The sequence below is a fragment of the Protomyctophum bolini genome (genome assembly GCF_963924005.1).
Source record: "Protomyctophum bolini genome assembly, chromosome: 18".
In the NCBI taxonomy this organism is placed as follows: domain Eukaryota; kingdom Metazoa; phylum Chordata; class Actinopteri; order Myctophiformes; family Myctophidae; genus Protomyctophum; species Protomyctophum bolini.
This window is the reverse complement of record NC_137879.1, coordinates 27,310,083-27,322,582: the sequence shown is the minus strand read 5'-3', so window position 1 is coordinate 27,322,582 and position 12,500 is coordinate 27,310,083. Positions and strand designations below refer to the sequence as shown.

Below are 12,500 nucleotides of genomic sequence, written 5' to 3'. Positions count from 1 at the left end.
CAGCAGTCTGCAAGGACCTTTAGGCTACAAATAGCTCAGGTGGCCCTTCCAGTTTACTGGGGCATCGCCTAGTCTTACTTGCCTTAGCTAATCCTATAATGTGCACCTTATGAATCAAACAGCATGTGAACCAAGTAGAAGTGAAGTCAGTTGCTGTGGGATGAGAGGGAAAATACATTGTTCTTGTTGACGCATAGGTGCATTAGGTAGTAGGGACCAGAAACTGAATATGCTGACCGATTTTGGATCACACGGCTACTGGGGAATAGCATTAGATATCGTTGCTGTCGTCCAGAAACCTCATACATCATGCTAAGGTGTGATTTGGGGCCCTAAAGATGATTACTAAATCAATATTATTAACATCTTAAAACTGTTCAATACTCAAAAGTAGTGAATTGTGAGCTTGTAGATCTGTGGCTATTTTCACTATTTTAAAATGTGTTTCTGTACAGTATATACACACCATTGTTAATGCCCCTCACAGTCTCACCAAGCATCTGCACTCAGAGATCAGATCAGAGAACTGTAATTGTGATTCTCTGAAAGATTCAAATATGGAGCTGTTTTAAAATGCGATGTTTACCAGTTGGTCCAGAACTCTGTTCATGATGACATAGTCTTGGCGTTGCCGCTTTCTGTTCAGTAGTCCTTCTTCTGGTTGAAACACAACACCAAAATATCCTCAAAGCTCTTGCTTATGCTTTGTGCGTGTGTTTGTGTGTGTGGGAGGACCCTTGTGTGTGTTGGGTATGTGCGTGCGTGCGTGTGGGCAGTTCTAAATTTACACGCCCTAGAAATGTCTGTGTGCAGATGGAGCGTAGCCGAGTAGAAGCTTTAGCTAGTATTCTACATCTGTTCCAAATACCTCCTCCTTGCCATGAGACTACTGGCCCAAAATCCTTTAGTTCCCAAAACCCCATGTTAGGACATACAGAAGTTGCTGGTGTACAGAATGTACACGTCCCCCTATTGCACATCTGCCATGTATGCTTCACTGATGCTGCATTGGTTCCAACAACGGCTCGCTTTTGTAGAATTACTCCAAAATGCTGTCCTATTAGTGTTATTATGTGTTGTGGTCCAGATAGATAGATTAGATAGAATACTTTATTGGCAGGTAAAACAATTACAACAGTGTTAATGTGATGTTACATCAGTAACAGTAAGTCCTGCGTGCATCTGTCCTACAATTGGCACTGACTGCAGTACTTACTGTATAGGACAGATGCATTAGTCAAATGGAAGTCTCTCATGCATCTATCGTACATTAGCAATGCAGTATAAGCTACTGTAGAGGTCCCACATCGTTGTCCTCCATCGATCTTGCATTAGCACATCCAGTGGCAGCAGTCGTAAATGTCTCTCTCACACAGTGCATCTGTTTCCGCCTCCGTTCGCCTTTAGTATAGCACTACGCCCACCGCTCGCCATTGTTGTACATATCTGTCAGTGGCACGCTGCGTGCGTGCGCGCACCCTCCGCACCTGTATTTGCTGCGGTAGCTGTCTTTTTGCAGGGTCGTCCATTTTGCCTGTGCAGTGCTGGCATCAAGGAAACTGTTACAGCATGGGCCTTCAATGTTTTCTTATAGGCCAAGGATCCCTTTTAGGTGAGAGAGACACGAGGCAGGGACCCCTTACTAGATATTGTATAGTATTGTGTTGCAGATTAAACTTTTTCATTGATGGCGTCATTGACTTGTTTGACACAAAGATCATTGACTAAATTGTCTTTACATCTTTTCTATGAATATGGTTGGATTCAGGTGTGTATTTTTCAAAACATTAAACCTTACAGTAAACCTGATCAAAAATGTTTTAAAGTTCCTATATCACACAAAGATTTACAGGCGGCCCTCCTGTAGTATCTGTGAGGACCCCGAACAGGTCCTGGACCCACTGTTGAAGACCCAGGTGTTACAGCATGTCCAAACAGTAGTGAATACACGACACACACGCTGCATGGGAGGGCGTGTGTCTCTAGTAATAGTAGTGAATACACGACACACACGCTGCATGGGAGGGCGTGTGTCTCTAGTAATAGTAGTGAATACACGACACACACGCTGCATGGTAGTGATTAGTGAATAGTAGTGAATACACGACACACACGCTGCATGGTAGTGAATAGTAGTGAATACACGACACACACGCTGCATGGTAGTGAATAGTAGTGAATACACGACACACACGCTGCATGGTAGTGAATACACCACACACACGCTGCATGGTAGTGAATACACCACACACACGCTGCATGGTAGTGAATAGTAGTGAATACACCACACACACGCTGCATGGTAGTGAATAGTAGTGAATACACCACACACACGCTGCATGGTAGGGCGTGTGTCTCCCGGGTGGCCTGCTCACTCGCCACTTCCTCTCGACAGCTGATAAGAGATCAGCATTTGGCAACAGTGTGGCAGCTATTCACGGCCGCGCGTGATACAATGTGAGCCTTCCACAACTGCCGTTATCTTATCTGTAGATGTTGTAACACTTAATGGCCTTGTTACACTATTCTCATTACAACTTTGTTTTGCAGCACGTCTGAAAAAACTACAGTTTATGACACAATGTCATAAACTGTAACTGTAATCTTTGCCTAAAACATGAATGATATAATAGTCATCATTGAGCACAATGTAATAGTCTTCTGTAGAGAGTCGGGCCTGTAAAACAAATTCCCATCCAAAGACATATAGGCTAAGTTACCAACCACATTTGAGGTCAGGCGTTATATTCAATAAAAAGAGAGAGAGAGAGGGGGGGGGGGGGGGGCACTTTAAATGGGTAACATGATAGAGAGAGAAAAAGGCAGACATTATTGACAGAGAGACAGACACAGAGCCTGACAGATAGAGTATCATGTTTTGCTTACACACGTGAACTGCAAATACCTTGGGTGTGTGTTACTGAGGCTGTGCAGGTCACAGCAGTCACCATTCTCACTCACACAACGCTTTGTATCACCACACCGACCTCGTTACGTAACCATGGTACACACACACACACACACACACACACACACACACACACACACACACACACACACACACACACTAGTTCCCCCTTTTGTTGATCTCTAAACTTGTACTTCCTCTTGGTAGCAGATCAAACCTGCTGCCAGTGAACCTTGACTTTTGTACTCTGTTGACTTAACATAGGAAGCTTCTCAGTGTAAATTTACATTTACATTGCGCAAACTTGTCTTTTAAAGTGCCTCACCCTAAAGCCTTGTGAAAAATTACATTTACAGCTTTAAAGGCTGATTTATTAGTGTCAAAATAGTAAAAAATAGAGCCCTATACTGTATCTCTAAACTGGCCTTGGAACCCCTCGGGAGGAAGTTACTAATATAATGTTGCTCTGGAGAGGGAGAGTCTGGAGCTCTCTGGTGGAAATGACACTTTATGAAGATGTCCATCCAGAATAGCTGCTATAAAGCTGCTATAATGTCCAATCAGAATGCCAGTGACTGCCATCTGAATAGAATTGTTCTAGTGTTTATTAATCCAATCACAGTCTCGGTTATACAATACAATACAATACAATCACCGTTGCTGTTACAAAGATGCTGTGCGAGCCAATCTATCTCTCTTGCTTTTACTCGCTTGCTTACAATATTCTTCCCCTTGTCTAACCCCCCTCCCCCCTCCCCCCCTCCCCCTCTCTGTCATATCGCTGCATTAACAGCTGAGCACAGGCCTGCAGGCTGACACACAACAGCATTGTGTGTGTGTGTGTGTGTGTGTGTGTGTGTGTGTGTGTGTGTGTGTGTGTGTGTGTGTGTGTGTGTGTGTGTGTGTGTGCGTACAGTAGGAGAATGAAGGCAACATCAAAGTGTATACTGCCTTTGAACTGTCAGACTTCCTCTACTCATTAATTTATTCATCGCTGTTTCTCTCTTTCTTTCTCTCTCTCTCCCTCTGTGTGTCTCTCTCTCAGCGTTGTAATGTGAAATGGTGCACAGATCTTGTATGGTGGCATAGTTGTTGTTGGCAATTTGACAGGAAGGTTCATACTCTTTTTGTATTGGTGACATTCCCCTTTCGGGCAAACGCATAACATCATTCTCATGAATGGATAATGCATTCCAAGGAATGAGTTTGGGAACAACTTTTTTTTCTCCTTCTGGGATCAACTGGACAACCAGTTCATATACAGTAGATACATGCAGTGTTCCATTCACAGGACATAGCTCAATGGCTAAATACATAGAATATCATCTCATTGTTTCCCCCTCATGGTAATATAGAAAATACAATCAAATCTTTGTCTTTGTCTTTGATGTGCGTGTGGCCACGTGTGCGTTGTGGCGTACACGTGCCTCTTCATCAAACAGCACAAAGTGAGAATGTCTGTGTGAGCTACATCAGAGACAGAAGGTGACCTTGTTGTTTCTCTTCTTCTCCTCCTCAGTCGTTCAAGCCAGTGGTTGGAAAGAGCCTGTTGTCGTCAGTAACGGCAGTGGAGTTCCTGTTAGACAGACAGCTGGACTTCCTGTCCGACCACTCAGCCTACCAACAATACCAGGTAATGACACGCACACACGCACACACACACACACACACACACACACACACACACACACACACACACACACACACACACACACACACACACACACACACACACACACATGTACACACATGCACGCAGACACAGAATACCCAAGTTGAATGACCTGAGTGTGCTAGCTAGCACAGCCAGTAACATTGTTTCTCTCATTGTAGCTCAGAAGATACAGTATAATTGTAACCTTTAAGAACTACTTTCAACCTGGCATCCGTATTTTGGGCAAGTCATTACAGGAGTAAATTGCAAAATGTTTTAGGAATAGTGAACATAGGCGAGCTACAAGCCCACACCACACACGCTCATGCACTTCTAGATGGAGTGTGTGCTATAGAGTTAGCACTTTTAGCCTGTGACTAAGTAGCCTTGGGAAGCAAGGGTTCCTGTGCCATGTGGCCCATGCTGTACAGAGGTCAGGGGTCTATCTCCTGTTTCCATAGCGTGTGAGACAGCTTCATGTACAAACACAGCCTCTGGACAGTCATGACGCCAGAGCTGTATGCATTCTTTTCACAGCTGCGACAGCCAGTAGACTATACAGCAGAAACAAAAGAACGTAGGATCCACTCGTGGTCAGGCGAGGTGCTTCGGAAAGAAGTATCTGTAGCTGTGCAGGCCAGGAAACCCATAGTGGTGCTGCTTCCTGCCGTGGATCATCAGGGGAGAGAATAAGACAATACAATGTGTGCTGCTAACGCTGTGCAGCAGCAGTCTGCCCCACCAAGCAATTTCATAGCTGAGCACTCTCGCCACTGAATCATAGATTTTGTGTGTGTGTGTGTGTGTGTGTGTGCGTGTGTGCGTGTTTGCGTGGGCTGTGGAAGTGGTTGTACCGCCGGTTGTAACATGTGTGACGTCTGTGCTTATTACTATGAAAACGCACATTTCCCGTCCGTCTGTCACCCCACGCCTCCATATATGGTCATGCCTCGTGACGTCATGTGACATCATCAGGGATGGAGGGCCCTCATCAAACCCTGTACACTCAAGACATGCTCCATATATGGCCAGTACAGGGGATATTACACCCAGGCAACAGCCACTAGACATGAGACCAAAGCAAGGTACTAATGAGTGATCATGCTAAATAGATGGCGGACAACAACAACAACATCCGTTCTGTTTATAATCTAATCATGTGGATCTTGGGATCGCGTCATGTGGCCAGCATGTGTATTTATGATCTACAGTAAGACTCCAAAATTGAGCTAGATTTCATCTCCGATCCACGCTAGCTCCATGGACTAAAAGTGAAGTAGAGGTACTACGTTGAGAGGAAGAGAAACTGCAAAAGCAGAAAGCCTGCAACACTCCAAATGAGATAAATGGTCTTATAGGTGCAAGGTACAAATAGGAATGAAGGAATACCCTTATGGGTCCGTTTGGTACACTGTCCAGTTAGATCAGCGTGCGTTACGTTACGTCTCTATTTGCTAAATAGGAACCTCACACAATCAAGCAGCCCTCATGCGGCAGGAAGCTGTCCATATGGTTTAATTAGCAATGATCATCACCTTTCAGAGCACTGTATACAGTATATGGAGCTAAGACACATTTATGGCTGTGTGTCTCATTTTAAATGTATTTTAGTTGTATTTTATTCCCAGGGCTGATGGGGCTGTCTCTAGAGGCCCGTCCTATTTAACCAAAGAAGGCCACCACACACACACACGCACTCACACACACACACACACACACACGCACACGCACACGCACACGCACACGCACACGCACACGCACACACACACACACACACACACACGCACATTCTGGCACGCTCTTAGCCTTATACTGGAGATTTAACTATGCTGACACACCTTTAACACGCTTATTTAAATTATAAATCTGTTTATTTGGGCGAAACACTGCAGCTGAAACACTGCAGCTGAAACACTGCAGCTGAAACACTGCAGCTGCAGCATTTCAATGATACTTTGATAGTACACTCATTTTTATCTTCTTTTGGCAACAGCTTGGTTAGCCATACAGTCAGTCAGTGTAATAAAACATAATAAGACGTAACATCATAGCATGATCAACACTGTAATGGAGAACAGGAACACTCTCTCCTAAACAACACATGTCACATACACCAAGCATTAGGTCACACATTCAGCTGTCCACGGTTCAATTCCTCAACCAGCCGGGCCATCTAGAACAGGGGGAATGGGACCAGGCCATCTAGAACAGGGGGAATGGGACCAGGCCATCTAGAACAGGGGGAATGGGACCAGGCCATCTAGAACAGGGGGAATGGGACCAGACCATCTAGAACAGGGGGAATGGGACCAGGCCATCTAGAACAGGGGGAATGGGACCAGGCCATCTAGAACAGGGGGAATGGGACCAGGCCATCTAGAACAGGGGGAATGGGACCAGGCCATCTAGAACAGGGGGAATGGGACCAGGCCATCTAGAACAGGGGGAATGGGACCAGACCATCTAGAACAGGGGGAATGGGACCAGACCATCTAGAACAGGGGTATGGGACCAGACCATCTAGAACAGGGGGAATGGGACCAGGCCATCTAGAACAGGGGGAATGGGACCAGGCCATCTAGAACAGGGGGAATGGGACCAGGCCATCTAGAACAGGGGAATGGGACCAGGCCATCTAGAACAGGGGGAATGGGACCAGACCATCTAGAACAGGGGGAATGGGACCAGGCCATCGAACAGGGGGAATGGGACCAGACCATCTAGAACAGGGGTATGGGACCAGGCCATCTAGAACAGGGGGAATGGGACCAGGCCATCTAGAACAGGGGTATGGGACCAGGCCATCTAGAACAGGGGTATGGGACCAGGCCATCTAGAACAGGGGGAATGGGACCAGGCCATCTAGAACAGGGGGAATGGACCAGGCCATCTAGAACAGGGGGAATGGGACCAGGCCATCTAGAACAGGGGGAATGGGACCAGACCATCTAGAACAGGGGGAATGGGACCAGGCCATCTAGAACAGGGGGAATGGGACCAGGCCATCTAGAACAGGAAAAAAATATATATATTGCAGATATCGCACACAAGCTTGCAGTGTGTGAGCTTGTAGGTCCATAGGAGGATCCATATAAATGGATACGGTGGTTATTTTAACACAGCCATGCTGTGTTAAAATGATCGCGATGCTGTGTTAAGTACTTTTGCTGGCGACCCCCTGGAACTCCCCCAACGTCCCCCCGGACCCCACTTTGAGGCTGAATGTTGTTAAAACATCATGCTGTGGAGGCTGACTTATAAGCAGTCACCGCATTACTAAGGATGAGTTCATTGCTAAACCACAGCAGCAAGAGACTTATAAACACATGAATGCTCTCTCTCACATTCCCTCACACACACACACACACACACACACACACACACACACACACACACACACACACACATGCTAGCAGTCACCAATAAATCTAAAGTGTAGCAAAAAGCGGGAACCGCAGACTCAGTCACTTCCTGCTGCTGCTGCGAGGAAATTGTGACACACCCACCCGCAGATACAGACTTGCACGCACGCACGCACGCACACACACACGCACGCACACAGATTCTTCCATTCTTAAATCATGTAGCCCGCCCTATACGTCGTCCACACAAGGTTTCCTACTCTTTGGGCCCTTGTGTGGACATTTGGGCCCCACAACGCAACAACAACATGGAGACGCATGCACACACACACACACACACACACACACACACACACACACACCGAGCAGTGAGGAACTGACCACTCCTCTCTCTGTTTTTTCAGTTTGACAGGAGGTAAAGGGAGGTGGGAGAGAAAGACAGAGAGAGAGAGAAGTGGAGAGGAGAGGAGAGGAGAGGAGAGGAGAGGAGAGGAGAGGAGAGGAGAGGAGAGGAGAGGAGAGGAGAGGAGGGGGTTACAATCTGTTCGGCATAAACTATACAATGAAGTCACTGTTTAGAGAGGGCCAACTCAGCCTGCTGCTGAAGAATTGTGTGTGTGTGTGTGTGTGTGTGTGTGTGTGTGTGTGTGTGGGGTGTGGGTGTGTGTGGGTGGGTGGGTGGGTGGGTGTGCATTTTTGAGCGCCAACTCAGCTTGCTGGAGAATTATGGGTGTATGTGGGAGCTTGGGAGGGGGTGTAACTGTAGAATTATGGTGTGTGTGTGTGTGTGGGTGTGTATGCGTGCGTGCGTGCGTGCGTGCGTGCGTGTCTGTGTACTGTGCTAAACTGAGGGAACTCTGTTGATGCTGACTCAAGACTTCGACTACTCTACACACACATACAAACTGAAAGTGAGAACCCGCTCAGCCCTTTGAGAGTCATATGGACCCATATGGTTGCATCTGAGTCCATTTGGTTCACTCTCTGTTATTGTACTGTGCAGGTTGCGTCAGATGGTTTAAGCGTGATAAGACTCGATCGAATGAATCATCACCTAATAATTAAGCAACATCACACTCAAGGTTGTGCTGTTGTGCTGTGTGTATATCAGCACAGCTGTGATTGGGTCATATACAGTACAGTATGTACAGTTAATGCAGTGGTGGGAGACAGCTGTCGATGTTTTGGATATTTGTTCAGTTCAGGGAACAAATCGGCACTGTCAGGCGGTATGTCCAAAACTGTTACTTTTCACTTTTCAGACAAAGGAGAAAAAAATAAGCTGTGGAGCCAATATAGTTAAAACCTGCAGACAGACTTAACACCCTGAGCGCACAGGACGGAGTTCTCCGCCCTATCAATTAGTAACGCCAAGCGCTCAAGACGGAGATTGATCAAAAGGACGGAGATTATTGATATCAAAACCGATCGCATCGCTCCACAGGCTGGGAGCGTCTGTTGCGCAACATTCGATGTTGCGCAACAGTGGGACGTCATTGAAAATGCCCCCCCCCCACCCTGTTTAGCCGACGAGATGGAAAATCTTTAAACGTGAATAACTCTTGATCTAAATCATTCCGTTCAATTCTAAGAAAAGATTATGTGTTAGGCGGCCCACCGTGGTCCCGTCGCTAGTTGTGTTATAATTAATCATACCTCCCGTTGTTGTTGATTGCCTCAAGAGGGTTTTGGCTACATCTAGCTACTTCTGCTATAAATCGCTGGGCGCTATGATTTAATGGATTAAATAACCCCGGACGTTTGGAGTGTTTAACTTAGTTACACTTTCACTTTCAAAATGCTTCAAAAGAAGCGGAAAGAAGCACCAATCGTATCGATCTGCAATTTCCGCTAGTATTACAATTGCCCGACACTGGTTTACGACAAAATATCAGTTCTCAGTTCCCCTCTGCACTCTGTCAACAAAAATCTTGTTCCGCAACAGTCAGCTCCAGCTCTGTGGGTGAATAGCAGTCTAACATTAGCTATCTAGTGGAGTGATATGTTTACTGTTCCTTGGCACATGTGTTGTACTAGAATATCTGAACTCACAGAGTGTCCTCTTGTCCTATATCAAATGACTGGACCAGACCTGATCTGTTGTATAATGTAGGGATATCCCTGTTTACACCACATGAACCAGGAGACTGACTGACTGAGAATAGATATGTTTACCCTTTCGTGAAACAAGGCTGATTGAGGCCAGATACAGACAAACAGACAGACAGACAGACAGACAGACAGACAGACAGACAGACAGACAGGCATGGGGTGATGGTGAGTGACAGTGGGAGGGCTGCAGCTGCTACCCCTGGGAGAGACTCTGGACTGTTGTAGAGCGCAAGCACTCACGGGCACACACACACACACACACACACACACACACACACAACCTCTTTTTAGGGATGTGCAGCTGACAGTGTTGCCTCCATAGAACTTTATGCCCTCGAGGGTTGCAAATACAAAGCTCTCTCTCTCTCTCCCTCTCTCTCTCAGTGTCTTTGTCAGTTGATTCCTGCCTGCCTCTCTCTTTCTGTAACATGCACACACAGGGCCTACTCATTTCATCTGGCACTCATTCTCTCTCCCTCTCTCTCTGTAGTCACATGCTTATACATTCACTGCGGAGTCACATTACTCTTGCTACGACGTGCCCTGTTACAGTGTTACTCACGCACACACACACACACACGCACACACGCACACACGCACACACACACACACACACACACACACACACACACACACACGGCTACGATACATTTAGCCTGTGGTATCATTCTCCAGTGTTGCTAGATATGGAGTATCGCCTTACTGTTTCTAGCTAACAACAACAAACACTCCTTAAAATAACCACCGCTATAATGTTACATTATACCCTAGTAATATCTCTCTCTCACACACACACACACACACACACACACACACACACACAAACACACATGTACAGTATACGTATATATTTATACTGTACAGTATATTTAAATTATATAAAAGACACATACACTCCCACCAGCTTTTTTTTTTTATTTTTTTTGCGTTCTCTCGTCCTGCCTCGCCATCTCCATGGCAACAGGCAGCGTTGCAGTACGATGGGTAGACTTCACTGAACGTGAACAACATGAACAATACATACGATAAATAATAAATAACCATATCGACAACATTCGTCAACATCTACCTATCTATCTAACCTGCACACAAGTCTTCTGTCCATTAATTAAGACGTGTCATGTTCATGTTGACGATCTCTGATCACTTGTGTAGTTCATCACGTGAACCCTTTCCTATAGGGCGAACATTTGGCTGAAACAGTAAACCTTTGGATGCAGAGACTTGTAGACTAGCGGTGCCGCGTAGAGCTCTGCAGGACAGCGGTGAACTGAAGCTGCGTTCAGACCTGAATGTATAAATTCGCCTCAGTGGTTCTTCGTACTGTTTGTACCGTGGCAGGTCGCGCCGCACCCGTTTGCGCATTTGTCGTCTTTGCATTGACTTTGTGTGTAATCGCGCCGCTCTAACCATCCAAGTCTGAACGCACCTTAAGGGACTGCAATATGGAGATGAAAGGAATATGCTGTACACTTTATTCCAGGCCCAACTTTAAGCAGAATAAAGGTCTGTTTCAGTGATGAGAAGAACGGGAGTGAGGGACAGCCGGGGGCTCCTCAATGTACACGGACATACACAGACATTTATATTCTGAATGTTCTTATAGGTTCATGTAATGTGCGTTGTTGTGCGATGGTAGCACTGAATGGAATAGACAGTGCTGCAATGATCACTGTATACAGCCAGCGTACCGTGGCTGACTTGCCATGCAGTCTCCAGGTCTATTAGGTACTAGGACACTGATTTCAATGAAGGCAGAAATACTATCGTTTTAAAACCTGTAGCATGTTGGCATAGATAGACACTATGACACATTAGGAGTCCACTGGTATACATTTAGGGTAAGGTCTTTGCTGTTTCTGCCTCGCTGGTATCATATTATTGTACTGTTTATTTATGTCAACGTTATGTTTGTCCATCACAAGACCCCTGGTCAGGGATGACCCCTGGTCAGGGATCAGTGCATTGATTCGTAGTGAGAGCTTCCTATAATAGCAGGCAACAGCCAACAGCAGGAGGAAATTATCTTCTATGATTTGCGTTCTCCTCTGCTCTCTTTCATAATATAGCAGACTGTAGTTTAGTTGCATACAGTAGGTAAGTCTATGTGGGTTTAGTCCCTGGTGCAGGTTACCTAAGAGCGCTGGTTAATTTCCCTGGGGACGTGTGTTTGTGCCAGCTGGGCCAGGTGTTGTCATTATGTATTCATATGGACTATTCTACACACACTTGGGCTGCAGCAATTAATCCCACTAATTGATTTGATTGATCATTAAATCAGATCAATAATTTAATGTTTAACGTTATAAGAAACGGTCAAAATGATAGCCTACTGTACATTGTGAGCTTGTAGATAGGATATTTTTGTATGACACTGTTGTGTGACAAAGTACAAAACAAGACATACAGCAAGTGGTTCATTGAATTGGTGATAATATGCGCTGTATGTATATCATTCTCCATT

At 45.7% G+C, this 12,500-nt stretch overlaps 1 protein-coding gene across 4 annotated transcripts in view; it reads left to right on the top strand.

Annotated features, from left to right (window-relative positions):
- Window positions 1-12,500, top strand: part of jmjd1cb (jumonji domain containing 1Cb) — a 99,095-nt gene that overhangs the window by 34,603 nt on the left and 51,992 nt on the right. For all 4 annotated transcript variants that reach the window (XM_080788816.1, XM_080788812.1, XM_080788811.1 and 1 more), the window contains exon 2: window positions 4,428-4,541. The gene's annotated coding sequence lies outside the window, so the exon portion shown is untranslated. The remainder of the gene's footprint in view (window positions 1-4,427; window positions 4,542-12,500) is intronic.